Consider the following 18995-nt stretch of genomic DNA (forward strand, 5'->3'; position numbering starts at 1 on the left):
CTTAAAATTAATATACTTGGTATACAAGATATGTGAAACTTTCTTTTGAGTGCGTTGAATACTAAGATAAGTTTGATGCTTGATAATTGTTTTGAGATATGGAGGTGATAATATCAAAGTCGTGCTAGTTGAGTAGTTGTGAATTTGAGAAATTCTTGTGTTGAAGTTTGCAAGTCCCGTAGCATGCACGTATGGTTAAAGTTGTGTAACAAATTTGAAACATGAAGTGTACCTGGCTTGTGCATCCTTATGAGTGGCGGTCGGGGACGAGCGATGGTCTTTTCCTACCAATCTATCCCCCTAGGAGCATGCACGTAGTACTTGATTTTTGATGACTTCTAAATTTTTGCAATAAGTATATGAGTTCTTTTGACTAATGTTGAGTCCATGGATTATACACACTCTCACCTTTCCACCTTTGCTAGCCTCTTCGGTACCGTGCATTGCCCTTTCTCACCTTGAGAGTTGGTGCAAACTTCGCCGGTGCATCCAAACCCCGTGATATGATACGCTCTATCACACATAAACCTCCTTATATCTTCCTCAAAACAGCCACCATACCTACCTATTATGGCATTTCCATAGCCATTCCGAGATATATTGCCATGCAACTTTCCACCATTCCGTTCATCATCATCATGACATACATTACTTTTGTCATATTGCCATTGCATGATCATGTAGTTGACATCGTATTTGTGGAAAAGTCACCATGCATTACTTTTCATACATGTCACTCTTGATTCATTGCACCATCCCGGTACACCGTCGGAGGCATTCATATAGAGTCATATCTTGTTCTAGTTTTGAGTTGTAATTCAAAGTTGTAATCAATAGAAGTGTGATGATCATCATTATTAGAGCATTGCCCAAAAATAAAAGAAAAAAAGAAAAAAAAGGAAGAAAGGCCAAAAGAAAAAAAGAAAGGCCCAAAAAAAGGAAACAAAAAGAAAATAAAAAGGGCAATGCTACTATCTCTTTTTTCCACACTCGTGCTTCAAAGTAGCACCTTGTTATTCATATAGTGAGTCTCATATATTGTGCTTCAAAGTAGCACCTTGTTCTTCATGTAGTGAGTCTCATAAGTTGTCTTTTTATACTAGTGGGAATTTTTCATTATAGAACTTGGCTTGTATATTCCTATGATGGGCTTCCTCAAATGCCCTAGGTCTTCATGAGCAAGGAAGTTGGATGCACACCCACTAGTTTTCTTTTGTTGAGCATTCATAGCTCTAGTGCGTCCGTTGCATGGCAATCCCTACTCCTCATGTTGACATCAATTAATGGGCATCTCCATAGCCCGTTGATTATCCTCGTCAATGTGAGACTTTCTCCTTTTTTGTCTTCTCCACACAATCCCCATCATCATATTCTATTCCACCCATAGTGTTATATCCATGGCTCATGCTCATGTATTGTGTGAAGGTTGAAAAAGTTTGAGATTATTTAACTATGAAACAATTGCTTGGCTTGTCATCGGGGGTATAGAAGTTGGGAACATCTTTGTGTGACGAAAATGAAGCTTAGCCTAACTATATGATTTTGTAGGGATGAACTTTCTTTTGCCATGCTATTTTGAGAAGACATAATTGCTTTGATTAGTATGCTTGAAGTATTATTATTTTTGTGTCAATACGAACTTTTGTCTTGAATCTTTCGGATCTGAATATTCATACCACAATTAAGAAGATTTACATGGAAATTATGCCAAAGTATCACTCCGCATCAAAAATTCTTTTTTATCATTTACCTACTCGAGGACGAGCAGGAATTAAGCTTGGGGATGCCTGATACATCTCCAACGTATCTATAATTTTGATTGCTCCATGCTGCTTTATCTACTGTTTTGGACCATATTGGGCTTTATTTTCCACTTTTATATTATTTTTGGGACTAACCTATTAATCGGAGGCCCAGCCCAGAATTGTTGTTTTTTTTGCCTATTTCAGTGTTTCGAAGAAACGGAATATCAAACGGAGTCCAAACGGAATGAAACCTTCGGAAGTGTGATTTTCTCACCGAACGTGATCCAGGAGACTTGGACCCTACTCCAAGAAGTAACAGAGGCGGTCACGAGGGTGGGGCCCCCCCTAGGGCGCGCCCCCTGCCTCGTAGGCCCCCTGTTGCTCCACCGACGTACTCCTTCCTCCTATATATACCTACGTACCCCCAAACGATCAGAAGAGTAATTCCACCACCGCAACTTTCTGTATCCATGAGATCCCATCTTGGGGCATGTTCCAGAGCTTTGCCGGAGGGAGCATCAACCACGGAGGGCTTCTACATCAACACCATAGCCCCTCCGATGAAGTGTGAGTAGTTTACTTCACACCTTCGGGTCCATAGCTAGTAGCTAGATGGATTCTTCTCTCTTTTTGGATCTCAATACAATGTTCTCCCCCTCTCTCGTGGAGATCTATTCGATGTAATCTTCTTTTTGCGGTGTGTTTGTTGAGACCGATGAATTGTGGGTTTATGATCCAGCTTATCTATGAATAATATTTGAATCTTCTCTGAATTCTTTTATGTATGATTGAGTTATCTTTGCAAGTCTCTTCGAATTATCCATTTGGTTTGGCCAACTAGATTGGTAGTTCTTGCAATGGGAGAAGTGTTTAGCTTTGGGTTCAATCTTGCGGTGTCCTTTCCCAGTGACAAAAGGGGCAGCAAGGCACATATTGTATTGTTGCCATCGAGGATAACAAGATGGGTTTTTATCATATTGCATGAATTTTTTTATCCTTCTACATGATGTCATCTTGCTTAAGGCGTTACTCTATTTTTAACTTAATACTCTAGATGCATGCTGGATAGCGGTCGATGAGTGGAGTAATAGTAGTAGATGCAGAATCGTTTCGGTCTACTTGTCTTGGACGTGATGCCTATATACATGATCATACCTAGATATACTCATAACTATGCTCAATTCTGTCAATTGCTCAACAGTGATTTGTTCACCCACCGTAGAATATCTATGCTCTTGAGAGAAGCCACTAGTGAAACCTATGGCCCTCGGGTCTATTCTCGTCATATCAATCTCCATTACTTTAATACTTGCTTTGTTTGTACTTTCCCTTTAATTTTCACTTTGCATCTATATACCAAAAATACCAAAAATATCATTTATCATCTCTATCAGATCTCACTCTCGTAAGTGACCGTGAAGGGATTGACAACCCCTAATCGTGTTGGTTGCGAGGAGCTATCGTTTTGCCTAGGTACGAGGGACTTGTGCGTGGCCTCCTACTGGATTGATACCTTGGTTCTCAAAAACTAAGGGAAATACTTATGCTACTTTGCTGCATCATCCTCTCCTCTTCGGGGAAATCCAACGCAATGCTCAAGAGGTAGCACGTCCTCAACATCGTCATGCTCATCTTCAATTGTCCACCGAGTATAGCCATCCATGAAACCAGTCATGAGCAGGTGCACTTCGACACGACCATCGTCATGGGGGTCGAGCCAAACTATTCCTTTGCATTTTCGACACGAACATAAAACCTCTGTCCGGTTATTTTCTTTCATGTCCTGCACCGCCGACCGCAACCACCTGTCCACCATCGTTCCACTGACCATCATGAACTCTGCACAGTAATAATAAACAAATTGATTATAAAAATGCGTGCATGCATCAAAGTCATACAAAAATTCGGCATGACCTTCCCTAAAAATAGGACATATATAGATCTAGAGTTTGCCCGGAATTCGCCGAAACAGAAATAAATCGACATTTCGGCAAAACATAGGCAACTCAAAAGCACAATTTGGCGTCAACTCATGCCACACACACAATTTCCATCATATTTCCCAATTATCATATCACACACACATAAACATATTTCCATTTTGCAAAAGCATGAAATTTTAATCATCTCTATCTCGAGATCGAGCACACGGTGGAGATGATGATGTAGGGAGATCAAAAGTGCAGAAAGCTCTTCTTGACAAAGATAGATCTAGTTAGGGGGCAAATAGGTCACTTAACTAAATGCTACATCTACTTAGCTAGCTAATTTGGGAGGAGACAACTTCAACTAGTGGTGGGGGAAGGAAAAAGAGAAAGGAGATGCATTAATGGAGGTGGTGTAGTTAGCTAGGAGTAATGAAGAGAGAGAAAGGTAGGTAGGAGAGGGAGAGTAATGGGGGAGAAGTATTGAGGAAGAAGAAGAGTGAGAGAGGGAGGATGTGGGAGGTAGGGGAAAGGGAAGAGGGGAGATGGGGGAGGGGAGGACGGGTGGGGAAAGGTGGTGGGCTGGTGCAGCTTAGCAGTAGCGCGGGTCGTAAAATGCGCTGCTGATAAGAAATTAGCAGCAGCACGCTTTCCACACAAGCGCTACTGCTAACTGGGACCAACAGTGTGCCCAATTTGAAAATTAGCAGCAGCGACCTCAGAAAAAGTGCGCTGCTACTACCGCTTTAGCAGTAGCGCGGGTCGCGACAACGGGCTGCTGCTAAATGTAGGTTGGTGGACACTGTCGGTCGATATTTGTTGCAGTGCGGGTTGCTCCAAGAGCGCTACTGCTAACTCTGTTTTAGTAGCGAGTTTTGCATGCACGCGCTACTGATAATTAGCAGTAGCGCCTCTTTTTGAGCCGTGTTGCTGCTAAGATTCTGTGTATAAGGTTTTCCGTAGTAGTGATATAAACCGGCGGTGCAAATCTAAGAAGTCATAAGCATAAGATCACAGTTGTGTTTTTTACAACAAGCTAACCTATGACTCTTTTTAAGTCCTTTTGACCCGCCTAGTGTTAAGCTGTCAAGGGATTTTGCAGTCTATTTTCATATGCAGGACAATTTACAAAATCTGATCAAGCATACAGTAAGCAGATGAAAAGTAACACGGATGGATACAACACGGTGGTTTAATGGCGTTAAGCATTACAACGTGCATGATGGCACGGCCAAAATAAAGTTATTTCTATCCTATTACAGGACTCCCTGAGTCCAAATAATTCACATTGTTTTTAAGTACATCCCAGGTATGAGCCGCCACGACAGGTTTACCTTCATGATTGGCCTAAAGCGTCCGGGTTAGCCCTCTCCGCGCTTTCGCCCTGCTCCCTTTCCTGGAAGGTTGACGATGACCGGTCAATGTTGTTCAAAGCTTCAAATTCAGCTTCAGCATCAACAAGGTCGGTCGGGTCAACTTCAGGAGCAAAGGTGTGCTTACGGAGTGGGGGAATCAGACTGGTCACTTCATAGTGAGGCATTGGAATTCTCTGGTTCTCTTCATCATAACCCGCTTGGTACTTGGTAAGATCCACTTCATTTGCTATTAGAGTAGCCACAGGGCGTATCTCTTTGATACAGGTGGTAAAGTCTGCCTCTTCAAAAGGAGTACCATCTTCCTTCAGGCTTGGGTAGCCGGTGGCAATGTTAGCCGGGTCTAATTCTGGTTACCAAGCCTTGGCCCGGCTTAAAGCGTTTACCGCTCTGGCTCTTGCAGCTGACCGCCTTAGTTCATTGAACCGTTGAGGGAGCACGAAAAGCTTCTTCAAGACCTCTACCAGGAGGGTTGGCACTTCATTCGATAGAGCCACCGTGGCTAATGCACGTTGAGACCCGGTGTACAATTGTTCCACCAAAGTGTACACTACCTTCAGTTTGATCAGCATGTCTTGGTTCAAGTTTGAGCTTCTGGGGCCTGCATAAACGTGATCAGGTGAGTTAATTCCAGTCTTATGATCAATTGAAAGGCTTAGATATTTAAAACACTTGCAGGGTGACTTACCAAAGATCGCTGAGACCATTTGAGAGACATGGCGCTTTAAACTGGCTAATTCACAGGTGACTTCTTCCAGAACCGCCTCTGCTTTTTTAGCTCAGTTAATCAGTGCAGTCTTTTCATCAGCCCAGGCTTTCTTTTCAGCTTCAAATTCTTTCTTCAGTTTTTCTTGTTCAGAAACGCTGAATTTGAACTTGGTGTCGGCCTTTTCAATTTCCGTCTCTTGGGTCTCAAGGCAGCTCTCCAGATCAGTCACCTCGGATTCAAGTTGGCTCGTGGTGGCCTATATAAGTACAGAGTCAAAATCAAGCCAATTGTTTATGCAATATTAAAGTCCCAAGCATTTTGCCAGCAACAACACTTGGCACTTGGGGGCTAATGTTACCAAAGAGTTTTATTTTCAATGGCAGTTCATAAGATGGCGATTTATAAGAGTAAGTCCCAAGCATTTTTGCAAGCAATAATACTTGGCACTTGGGGGCTAATGCATATTGCTGTTCAAGGACCCATAAGAATTTTTTATATAAGGACTGGCTCAACCATATTGGTTAAGCCGCCCCTTGGGGACTACATGGTAAGTCGGGACTTTTATATGTTTCTTTCATTTATGTTGCTAATATCATTAAGTTTGTTTCAAAGTCTACATCATAAGCATCATAAGCAGTAGATTTGGGGGCTAGCATAGTAAAGATTAATGAACAAAAGAGAACGGGTTATACCTCGAATTTTTGGTGCATCTGCTTCACCATATCAATCTCGAGGTTCCGGCTGCTGTGCACTTGGCTCATATAGCCAGAAAAGATGTCTCCAATACTCATATGAGCATAGTTGGCAACATCCATCTTGACCCGGCGGTGGTCCAGAAGTTCTTCCTTGGCGGGGCACTTCGCCAGCACAGTCGGCCTTCCCGGCTCAACATAACCGGTTCTGGTGATCTCCACATCAGCATTTGAAGGGTCATCGGTCCGGACCGGGCTAGGAACCTTTGGATTCCCTGACTCATCGGCGGCTTGATCAGTGGGCAGGTCTGTAGCAGGAGTTGGTAAGTCTTGAGCTGGCTCAGATGGCGGCTCATGAGTGGTCGAGTCCGGCACAACTGTTTCAAGAACCGGCTCAGTCGCAACTGTATCTTCAGCTGGTTTATTTTTCCTAACCCATTTGCTGGGTTTGGCTTGACCACTGCGTCAAAATAAAGGTTGAAATAGATGTAAGGGATTAAAATAAATACAAGATGAGCAGGTCATCATACCCTGGTGCAATCTTGAAAGCCGGCAGGTTAGACTATAGTGACTTGCCGGAGGAAGGGGAAGTGTCCTGGTAATCCGAGTTAGAAGAATTAAAGTGGTTGACGAAAGAGACCCGCCAAGGGGTAAAATCTATTTAAAATAGAAGTGACCTCATTCCGGCGCTTCCTTGGAGTGTTTGGTAAGCCGGAGGAGAGCTCCGCATCCTTGCTGGTCCGGGTCTGCCTCCGGCTCTCGTGAATTTGCCGCTTAAAAAGAAATTGAGGATAATTATGCGCTAAAGGATGAGAAAACCTTACTTTCCGGGTCACTATGCAGATTTTCCGTCTTGGCAAAGGCTTGGAGTCGAAGGAAAGGATAGTTACCTCATCAGCCTTGTTACGGCTCGCTCCTGTGTCCTCCTGCTGATAATCAGTGTCAATAAGATGGTTAAAAAATGAGCCAAGGGAATCAAGGGCTACCTCCGACTCAGAAGAGTCCGCTAGCCGAAGCAGGTCCGAAGCGGTAGCTTTCTTGCCCTTCCTTTTGACAGCTTCTTTCCTGGCGGCTTTCTTTTCTTTTCTAGCTTTCTTGGCAGCTTCATGATCATATTTAACTTTCCAAAATTTATCACCTGCCTGCAAAGATTAGCATATGCATGAGTATGGGTGAAACAATTAAGAAATTAAAGTAGTCATTTCACATGGACGGTTTACCTTTGGAGTCGGGTTAGTGCTACGTCTTGAGCTTGCGTTGGTTTTCCTCGAAGAGGAGAGGGTGATGCAGCAATAGTAGCGTAAGTATTTCCCTTAGTTTTTGAGAACCAAGGTATCAATCCAGTAGGAGGCTCCTCAAAAGTCCCACGCACCTACACAAACAAACAAAGAACTCGCAACCAATGCAATAAAGGGGTTGTCAATCCCTTCACGGCCACTTGCGAAAGTGAGATGTAATAGAGATAATAAGATAAGATAAATATATTTTTGGTATTTTATAATATAGATGCAAAAAGTAAAGATGCAAATAAAAGTAAATTGGAAGCAAATATGATAAGAGATAGACCCGAGGGCCATAGGTTTCACTAGTGGCTTCTCTCGAGATAGCATAAGTATTACGGTGGGTGAACAAATTACTGTCGAGCAATTGATAGAAAAGGGAATAATTATGAGATTATCTAGGCATGATCATGTATATAGGCATCACGTCTGCAACAAGTAGACCGACTCCTGCCTGCATCTACTACTATTACTCCACACATCGATCGACCCCTGCCTGCATCTAGAGTATTAAGTTCATAAGAACAGAGTAACGCATTAAGCAAGATGACATGATGTAGAGGGATAAACTCAAGCAATATGATATAAACCCCATCTTGTTATCCTCGATGGCAACAATACAATACGTGCCTTGCAACCCTTTCTGTCAGTGGGTAAGGACACCGCAAGATTGAACCCAAAGCTAAGCACTTCTCCCATGGCAAGAAAGATCAATCTAGTAGGCCAAACCAAACTGATAATTCGAAGAGACTTGCAAAGATAACTCAATCATACATAAAAGAATTCAGAGAAGATTCAAATATTATTCATAGATAAACTTGATCATAAACCCACAATTCATCAGATCTCGACAAACACACCGCAAAAAGAGTTTACATCGAATAGATCTCCACAAGAGAGGGGGAGAACATTGTATTGAGATCCAAAAAGAGAGAAGAAGCCATCTAGCTAATAACTATGGACCCGTAGGTCTGTGGTAAACTACTCACAACTCATCAAAGGGGAAGGATGTTGATGTAGAAGCCCTCCATGGTCGATTCCCCCTCCGGCGGAGCGCCGGCGAAGGCTCCAAGATGGGATCTCGCGGATACAGAAGGTTACGGTGGTGGAAATTGTGTTTCGTCTGCTCCCTGGATGTTTTCGGGGTACGTAGGCTTATATAGGAGGAAGAAGTACGTCGGTGGACGCCCGAGGGGCCCACGAGACAGGGGGCGCGCCCTATAGGGGGGCGCCCTCCTATCTCGTGGAGGCCTCGGTTGCTTCTTGACTTGCACTCCAAGTCCTCTAGATCACGTTCGTTCCAAAAATCACGCTCCCGCAGATTTCATTCCGTTTGGACTCCGTTTGATATTCCTTTTCTTCGAAATACTGAAATAGGCAAAAAAACAGCAATACGGGTTGGGCCTCCAGTTAGTAGGTTAGTCCCAAAAATGATATAAATGTGTAAAATAAAGCCCATAAACATCCAAAAGGGGTAATATAATAGCATGGAACAATCAAAAATTATAGATACGTTGGAGACGTATCAAGCATCCCCAAGCTTAATTCCTGCTCATCCTCGAGTAGGTAATTTGATGTGGAATGCTACCTAGCAAATTCTCAATGTAATTTTCTTTATTGTGGCATGAATGTTCATATCCAAATGATACAAAATAAAAGTTCATCTTCATATTAACATGAAAATGGTGATACTTCAAGCATACTAATCAAAGTAATCATGTCTTCTCAAAATAACATGGCCAAAGAAAGTTATCCCTAGAAAATCATATAGTCTGGCTGTTTCTCTATCTTCATCACACAAAGTATTTAATCATGCACAACCCCGATGACAAGCCAAGCAATTGTTTCATACTTTAATAATCTCAAACTTTTCAACTTTCACGCAATACATGAGCGTGAGCCATGGACATAGCACTATATGTGGAATAGAATGGTGGTTGTGGAGAAGACAAAAAGGAGAAGATAGTCTCACATCAACTAGGCGTATCAACGGGCTATGGAGATGCCCATTAATAGCTATCAATGTGAGTGAGTAGCGATTGCCATGCAACGGATGCACTAGAGCTATAAATATATGAAAGCTCAACAAAAGAAACTAAGTGGGTGTGCATCCAACTTGCTTACTCACGAAGACCTAGGGCATTTTTGAGGAAGCCCATCATTGGAATATACAAGCCAAGTTCTATAATGAAAAATTCCCACCAGTATATGAAAGTGACAACATATGAGACTTTCTATCATGAAGATCATGGTGCTATTTTGAAGCACAAGTGTGGAAAAAGAGATAGTAGCATTGTCCCTTCTCTCTTTTTCTCTCATTTTCTCTCATTTTATTTTATTATTTTTTTCCTTCTATTTTTTTCTTTGGCCTTTTTTTTCTTTTTGGCATTTCTGTTTTTTTTTCTTTTTTTCTTTTTTTTGTAAAGTCCGAAGTCTCATCCTGACTTGTGGGGGCATCATAGTCTTCATCATCCTTTCCTCACTAGGACAATGCTCTAATAATTAAGATCATCACACTTTTATGGATTTACAACTCAAGAATTACAACTCAAAGCTAGAACAAGATATGACTCTATATGAATGCCTCCGGCGGTGTACTGGGATATGCAATGAATCAAGAGCGACATGTATGAAAATTATGAAGGTGGCCTTGCCACAAATACAATGTCAACTACATGATCACGCAAAGAGCAATATGACAAAAGTAATGCATGTCATATGAACGGAACGGTGGAAAGTTGCATGCCAATATATCTCGGAATGTCTATGGAAATGCCATAATAGGTAGGTATGGTGGCTGTTTTGAGGAAGGTATATGGTAGGTGTATGGTACCGGCGAAAGTTGCACGGCACAAGAAAGGCTAGCAATGATGGAAGGGTGAAAGGGTGTGTATAATCCATGGACTCAACATTAGTCAAAAGAACTCATGTAATTGTTGCAAAAATCTAGAAGTCATCAAAAAACAAAGCACTACGCGCATGCTCCTAGGGGTATATATTGGTAGGAAAAGACCATCGCTCGTCCCCGACCTCCACTCATAAGGAAGACAATCAATAAATAAAATTGTGCTCCAACTTCATCACAAAGTGGTTCACCATACGTGCATGCTACGGGAATCACAAACTTCAACACAAGCATTCTTTGAATGCATAATCACCCAACTAGCATGACTTTAATATCACTACCTCCATATCTCAAAACAATTATCAAGCATCATATTGATCATAGCATCCAATTCTTTTTCTATGATGTTTATATTATACCCAACTTGGATGCTCATCATTCTAGGACCAACTTTAAAACCATAGCAAATACCATGCTGTTCTAAAAGACTCTCAAAAAGATATAAGTGAAGCATGAGAGACTAGAAATTTCTTCAAAATTAAGACACCACCGTGCTCTAGAAGATATAAGTGAAGCACTAGAGCAAAAACTATCAAGCTCAAAAGATATAAGTGAAGCACATAGAGTACTCTAGCAAATTCTAATCAAGTAGGCTTCTCCCAAAATGTGTGTACAGCAAGGATGATTGTGGTAAACTAAAAAGCAAAGACTAATATAATACAGGACGCTCCAAGCAAAACACATATCATGTGGCGAATACAAATATAGCTCCAAGTAAAGTTACCAATGAACGAAGACGAAAGAGGGGATGCCTTCCCGGGGCCTCCCCAAGCTTAGGCTTTTGGCTATCATTGAATATCTTGGGGTGTCTTGGGCATCCCCAAGCTTAGTCTCTTGCCACCCTTTACTCCATAGTCCATAAAAGCTTTACCCAAAACTTGAAAACTTCACAACACAAAACTCAACAGGAAATCTTATAAGCTCCGTTAGTGAAAGAAAGAAAAACCACCACATAAGGTACTGTAATGAACTCATTCTTTATTTATTTTGGTGTTAAACCTACTGTATTCCAACTTCCCTATGGTTTATAAACTATTTTACTAGCCATAGATGTATCGAAATAAGCAAACAACACACGAAAAACAGAATCTGTCAAAAACAGAACAGTCTGTAGCAATCTGTAACTAACGCAAACTTCTGGAACTTAAAAAATCCTTCCAAAATAGGAAGTTCTGGAAAATTTGTTTATTGATCATCAGCAAAAAGAATCAATGCAAAAGCACGTTCCTGTGATTTAACAAAATTATATTTGTGCGTGCAAAGTTTCTGTTTTTCAGCAGAATCAAATCAACTATCATCATAGGTTATCCTATAGGTTCTACTTGGCACAAACACTAATTAAAAGATAAAAACACATCTAAACAGAAGGTAGATGCAAGATTTATTACTAAACAGGAGCAAAAACAAAAAAACATAAACAAAATTGGGTTGCCTCCCAACTAGCGCTATCGTTTAACGCCCCTAGCTAGGCACAAATGTAAAGATAGATCTAACGGGTGTCATCTTTGGCACTAAATTCATAAGTAGCCCGCATGATAGATTCATAAGGTAATTTGACTTTCTTTCTTGGAAAGTGCTCCATGCCTTTCTTTAATGGAAATTGGAATCTAATATTCCCTTCCTTCATATCAATAATCGCGCCAATCGTTCTAAGGAAAGGTCTACCAAGAATAATAGGGCAAGAAAGATTGCAATCTATATCAAGAACGATAAAATCCACGGGCACCAAATTTCTATTTCCAACAATGAGAACATCATTGATCCTTCCCATTGCTTTTTAATGGTGGAATCTGCAAGGTGCAAATTTAAAGAGCAATCATCAAGATCATGGAAACCTAGAATATCACAAAGTTTTCGGAATCGTGGAAACACTAGCACCCAAATCACACAAAGCAAAACACTCATGATCTTTAATTCTAATCTTTATAGTAGGTTCCCACTCATCATTAAGTTTTCTAGGTATAGAAACTCCCAAATTAAGTTTTTCATCATAAGATTGCATCAAGGCACCAACAATATGTTTGGTAAAAGCTTTATTTTGACTATAAGCATGAGGAGAATTAACAACGGATTGCAACAAGGAAATACAACCTTCTAAAGAACAATTATCATAATCAAATTCCTTGAAATCCGAGATAGTGGGTTCAACGCTATTTAGAGTTGTGACCTCTCCAATCTCACTTTTACCAAATTTAGCATCAAGATCTAAAAACTCCGAATTCTTGGGACGCCTTCTAGGCAAAGTTGACTCATCATTAGTCCCATAATTATCAAAATTCATATTGCAAAACATAGATCTAATAGGAAGACGCATCAATAACTTTAAGATCTTCATCATTATTTTCATGGAAACTAGAAGAACACGCTTTTATAAAGCTATCCTTTTTAGCACGCAATCTAGCGGTTCTTTCCTTGCACTCGTCAATGGAAATTCTCATTACTTTGAGAGACTCATTGATATCATGCTTATGAGGAGAAGATCTAAGTTTAAGAGAATCAACATCAAGCGAAAGTCTATCAACGTTCCTAGCCAAATCATCAACTTTGAGCAATTTTTCTTCAAGCAAAGCATTAAAATTCTTTTGAGAAATCATAAATTCTTTCACACTATTCTCAAAATCAGAGGGCATATTATTAGAATTACCATAAGAAATATTGTAGGAATTTCCATAATTATTAGAGGAATTACTAGGGAACGGTCTAGCATTAAAGTTTCCTCTATAAGCATTGTTTCCAAAACTATTCCTACCAACAAAATTCACATCCATAGATTCATTATTATTCTCAATCAAAGAAGACAAGGCATGTCATTGGGATCAAGAGGAGTATTTTTAGTAGCAAGCAATTTCATAAGTTCATCCATCTTTCCACTCAAAACATTAAAGATGCAAATAAAAGTAAATTGGAAGCAAATATGATAAGAGATAGACCCGGGGGCCATAGGTTTCACTAGTGGCTTCTCTCGAGATAGCATAAGTATTATAGTGGGTGAACAAATAACTGTCGAGCAATTGATAGAAAAGCGAATAATTATGAGATTATCTAGGCTCGAATCCAATGGATTCGACGCTATTGGGCTGAACAGTAGTACAAGTACAAGTTCGTCACCTAGGAGTACGCAGAGAAAAATGCTATCAAGAGCCCTTGGGGTGATATTCTCTATCGAGGCCTTCCCCCAAAGAACAAAGCTGAAGCCATTGCGCAAGAATTCTATCCTTGCATGGTCCATGGACCACAGCCTGAAGAAGCCGACCCAACATCATTGCTCTGGTGTCGTGACGACAATCTCTTCAAGCGCAACCTCCAGTTTGCTAAGGCTTCGGCAAAGGAAAACAAGAAGTCATGGGGATTAGACTTCAATCCTGGCCCCTCTGCTCCCCGTGAGGATGGCACACGTGAAGCTGAAGAAAACAGAATTGGCCCCTTTGCAAACCTTGATGGTCTCATCTCCTACATCAAGGTACAAGGTGCCAAAGTGGATCATTCTGACAATGAGGCTGATTCTGATGAAGCCCCAGCTCCTCCTCCAAGGCCGCAGAAGCCAAAGAAGATTAAGGCTTCATCATCAGCTGCACCTCCAAAAGCTTCTCGTGTGAAGCCACTGGCCACTGCACCTCCTGAAGCCAGTGTGCAGTCTGAAGATCAATCCCGCATCTCCAAGAAGACGGAGAAGAAAAAGCAACTTTTCAGGCATACTGATCAAGCCTTGACTCATGCCGCCATTTTGTGCGAAGAAACCATTGATCTGTCAAGTGATGAAGATCTTGCTGATGACGCTCTTGAGCAGCTGATAAAGAGCAAGGAAGAAGCAGAAATCTTCAACAACTTGCCTCTCTTTGATGTGGCCACCATCCACAATTTCATTGATGAGTGGTTCGACACCCCCAATGTCAGCTTTGAAGATTTACAGCTTCCCATTGGCCTCAGCGTCTCTTTCAATGGCGCCATTGCTTCTGAGCTAGCTCTTGCTCAGCGCATCGTTGAGCTAAAGAACAAAATTGATTATGAGAAGGACCAATTGAAGAAGCATGTGGCGAAGCTCAGTGTTCAAGACGTCAAAAACTTCAAGGTCATGCTGCATGAGCTTAAAGAAGCTTTTCTGAAGAAGCGCCAAGAAGCTCAAGGCTCTCGTGAGCGCATGAAGAGTTTGGCTGATAAGTGTGTGATTGCCTACAATGAGGCTGAGAAGCGCAAGTCACTTGGCCGCCCTGGCATTGACCCCAGGATGGTTGTAAAGAAAAAGAAGAAGCTTCCTGCTGACCAGCCTGCACCTTCAAGCCAAGAAGCCCCTCGCATTATCTTCTCGAGCAGCATGACTGGCTCGAAGCCAAAGGTCACCACAACCGCTTCAGAACAGAAGAAGACGAGGGCTGCCGAGGCTGAAGCCAGAAAGAGAAAGAACACTGAAGCCTCTGATGCCGCTCCCTCCAAGAAGAAGCGCAAGACGAAGAAGACTAGGGCTGCTTCCACAGAGCCCTTAGTTGTTGAACCCATTTCAGTGGTTCGCCCAGCGTCAGAACATCAAGAACGAAGAATGATAGTCCATGAGCCTGCTTCCACAGAGGCTCATGAAGCTGAAGATATTCCAGCAGCTGAACCCACCGCTGCTGAAGACATTGGTCATGATGACAATGTAGCTGATGATGAAGTTCTTCCTCAGATCGAACATGACGTGGTATCATCGCCTGTTCATACGAACAGTGAACTCATCAGCATTGGTCGTCCACTGACGCCAATTGCTCAGGATGCATCGTGGGCTGATCACCCACAACTACAAGACTCCCCCAGTACTCCCCAACAACAACAACAAGCTACACCCCCCGTGCAAGAAGAGGATGAAGACTTTCAGGCCTAGCCAACTCCATCTCCCAAGGTGTTGCCAGCATTTCGCAGGCTTCACAAAGGACAAAGGCCTCAAGTCCCTCTGTCGAGCGTTCCAGAAGGAGAAGTGCAACGCCAAGCTGTTGCACGTCAAGTATTTTCTGAACCCAATCCAACTGTGAATGTCTCCATGTCTGAATCCCAAGCTGCTGAAGACATTCCGGCTGCATCAGCCGAAGAGAATCAAGTGTGCCTGAAGCAAGTGTGGCCACTGAACCTGAAACAACTGAGGCTGCTGTACCTGAAGCCAATGAGACAATCGCTCCTGAAGCACCTGTTGTGCAGCCTGACGCCTCAACTGTTGCCCCTGCTCCTGGTCCGCCACCAAGGCCTCACACAATTGAGCAAGCATACAGTCATGGTCAGCTTACCACTGTCCGATGGCCCATTCTGGAGCCTCCGCCTACTGCCTCAGGACCTCAATTTGACTATCATATTAAGCATAGGCCTCAGGTCCAGAAGCCAAAGCCTAGGTTGCCAAGGTTTCCAGGTACTGCAAACTCACTAGGGTCCTTCAATGCCAATGGCTTCAAAAGCCACAATACCTTCTTTGACAGCACCAAGAACCCCTACTCCAAGCCAAGGATATCATCAGATCGGTTCTGGAGCTATCAGCAGAGAAGCTATTACTCATGCGTACTATATGATCAACGGCGCATTTTCCCTCATATGTGCCTTGATACAGAAGCCATTGCTGGACTGCCGTGCTTAGAAGAAGCACTTGATTGCTTGCTTTCGTGATGCTGGTCTGCTCCACTTTGTGACAGACAAAGAACATTGGAATGAAGAGCTATTGCTTCAATTCTATGCTACTCTACACATTCGCGGCTACTATAGAGACATCAAGACATGGGTTCTCGAGTGGATGACTAAAAATGTTCATCATGAAGCCAAAGCTATGGATATCATCGAGCTTACAGGGCTAGCCACTCCTGGAGAACTATATGAACCTGACTGTCAGCTACACCGCAATGCAGTAGAGAGTATCTTCCATAAGCCAGAACCCAATATGAGCCAGATGTTGAGCATGATGAAGCCATTGCCATCTGACGCTGAATATCCAACAGATTTCTTTGTTGAAGACCTTGAGTATCTGCCTCACACCATATATCATATCATCAGGCGAACTCTATGGCCTGTCAAAGGACATTCATCAGCGGCCAAGCTTGAAGGAGCTATGAAGACTTTGGTCTTCTATATTCTCAATGGCATCAGCTTCAACACTCAAGAGTTTTTCATCAGGAAACTTGCTGCTTCCGACTCTGACCTATTTGGTCTGAAGTTTTATGCTCCATGGGTCATGCCGCTCATCAAGAGACACTCATCTGTCAACTATCAGCCCTCTACTCGCAATCATATGATCTTTCTGCCAGAGGTTGATATGTCAGTTGAAGCTATATACCCTGACCCTGCCAAGAGGCCTCTTTGTCTTCAGAATGCCGAGCACCAAAGCTTCACTCAGCCTATTGAAGGTGTTCAAGCAGCGACACGAATCTATCCATTGGCTGGAAACACTCATCTGCCTCATCGAGCACCCACTGAAGCCACTGAAAGCACCATTGCACAAAGGCCTCGGAAGCATTCTCGCGTTCTCAATGACCGAGAACTTCTTGTGGCCCTTCATCAGAAACAGGATAAGCATCATTTCTGGCTCAAGAGACAGATGCAAAGCCTCTTGGTGGATGTCAATCGCATTCGCAACCTTGCCACCAAGAATGCCTTTGTTGCTCATGAAACTTGCCGGTGATCATGGAAGAGTTTGACCCTGCTCAGTGCTGAAGCTGATCTTCAAGACGATGGCTTCAATGAAAGATTCCAGTTTGACTCCACTCCTCCACGGACTGCTGTCCTACGTCGTACTCCATCTCTTGAAGACTCTGAATATTCTTCCTCCGCGGCAATGGTAAATGCCAGAGTGATCGATGATGAAGATGATGCTACTTCACCACCTCCTACTACTGCGCGCATCGACACTGCACCAAGTTCATCTGCACCGCCACCCAATGACGACAACCCTGCTACTTCACCTACTCATGTTGACGAGTAGATGCTCTATGTCTTCAAACCTTTTTGGTCCTTACTGACAAAAGGGGGAGAAGCGTATGAGTTGATAGTCTTCAAGCGGGTTCATATGGGCGGTTGCATTATATTTTGGTGCGTGCTTACAACTCTTGCCTTTTTAAACATTTGGTTCTCTGAGTTGTAACACCTAAACGTGATGGTCGTCTGCTACTTATTTGCTTTACTGTGATGCGATGATAAATTCCGCATGTGCGATGATAACTTCCGCACTTAGATCATTCTGCAGACGTCCATTTTTCATTATGCATGTCATTCTACTTGCTATATCAGTTCATGCATGATGAATTATCTTCATAAGTTGAAGTGGATCTCCACAAGTACAACCTGCCATGTGCATTTGCATTCCAAAAGCAAATTACTTGCATGCACATCTTCAGGGGGAGCCTTTGCAACTTATGAAGACTATTTCCTATCCTTACAATTTCACATATTTATCCCCGTTGAAAACTTCAACCAGTTTGTCATCAATCACCAAAAAGGGGGAGATTGTAAGTGCATCTAGTGCCACCCCTAGTTGGTTTTGGAGTATTGACGACAAAGTTGGTTGAGGGACTAATGCGTTTGTGAGAATTGCAGGATAACGCAGGTAGTGTCCCTCATTGATTCGGTTTACCTACCGGAGATGACCCTAAAAATGTATGAAGACATTGAAGACAATGGTGGTATGAGAAGATATTCATATTGAAGACTATGACATGAGAAGACATTGCGTGAAGACTATGGAGCGCGAAGACTGTGTGGTTTTGTTGCTTCCTTTTCTTCGTTGTTGAGTCATAGGAACCACCGTACTGTTAAGTGGGGTCCAAGTGAACTAAGTCAGAGTGACTGAAGTGATGCTCAACTCAAAACCTATGTCTTCGAGCAAAGACAATGAGAGCAAAACTTATCTAGAGCTGGATGAGTCAGCTTTGCTTGTAGCCCAAGTAAAGTTGCCGCGTGTGTTTGAAATCTGACCGTTGGAACACGTGTCAGTTCCTTAGTGACCCAGGGTCATTTTGGACAAATCAGGTCGGGTTGCCTAGTGGCTATAAATAGCCCACCCCCCTACACCATAAATTGGTGGCTGCTCCAAGTTTGTATACGGCTTTTGTCGTTTGAGAGCAACCCACCTCGAAGCATTTGAGAGAGAGAAAAATCCTTGCGAGGACAAAGCCCAAACACCCAGAGCCAAAGAGTGTTAGGCATCACTGAAGTCTTTCTATCTGTGTGACCTGAAGACTTATTACACTTGAGGACTATGAATCCTCCAGCCGGTTAGGCGTCGCGTTCTAAGCATCCAAGAGTCATTGTGGATTGTCAGGTGAACGAAGTCTGTGAAGGTTCGGAAGTCTACCTTGAAGACTTACCAGAGTGATTGGGCGAGGACTAAGTGTCCTTAGCTCAAGAGGAATAAGGTGAAGAGA

This window comes from Triticum aestivum, chromosome 7B, assembly GCF_018294505.1.
Source record: "Triticum aestivum cultivar Chinese Spring chromosome 7B, IWGSC CS RefSeq v2.1, whole genome shotgun sequence".
In the NCBI taxonomy this organism is placed as follows: Eukaryota; Viridiplantae; Streptophyta; class Magnoliopsida; order Poales; family Poaceae; genus Triticum; species Triticum aestivum.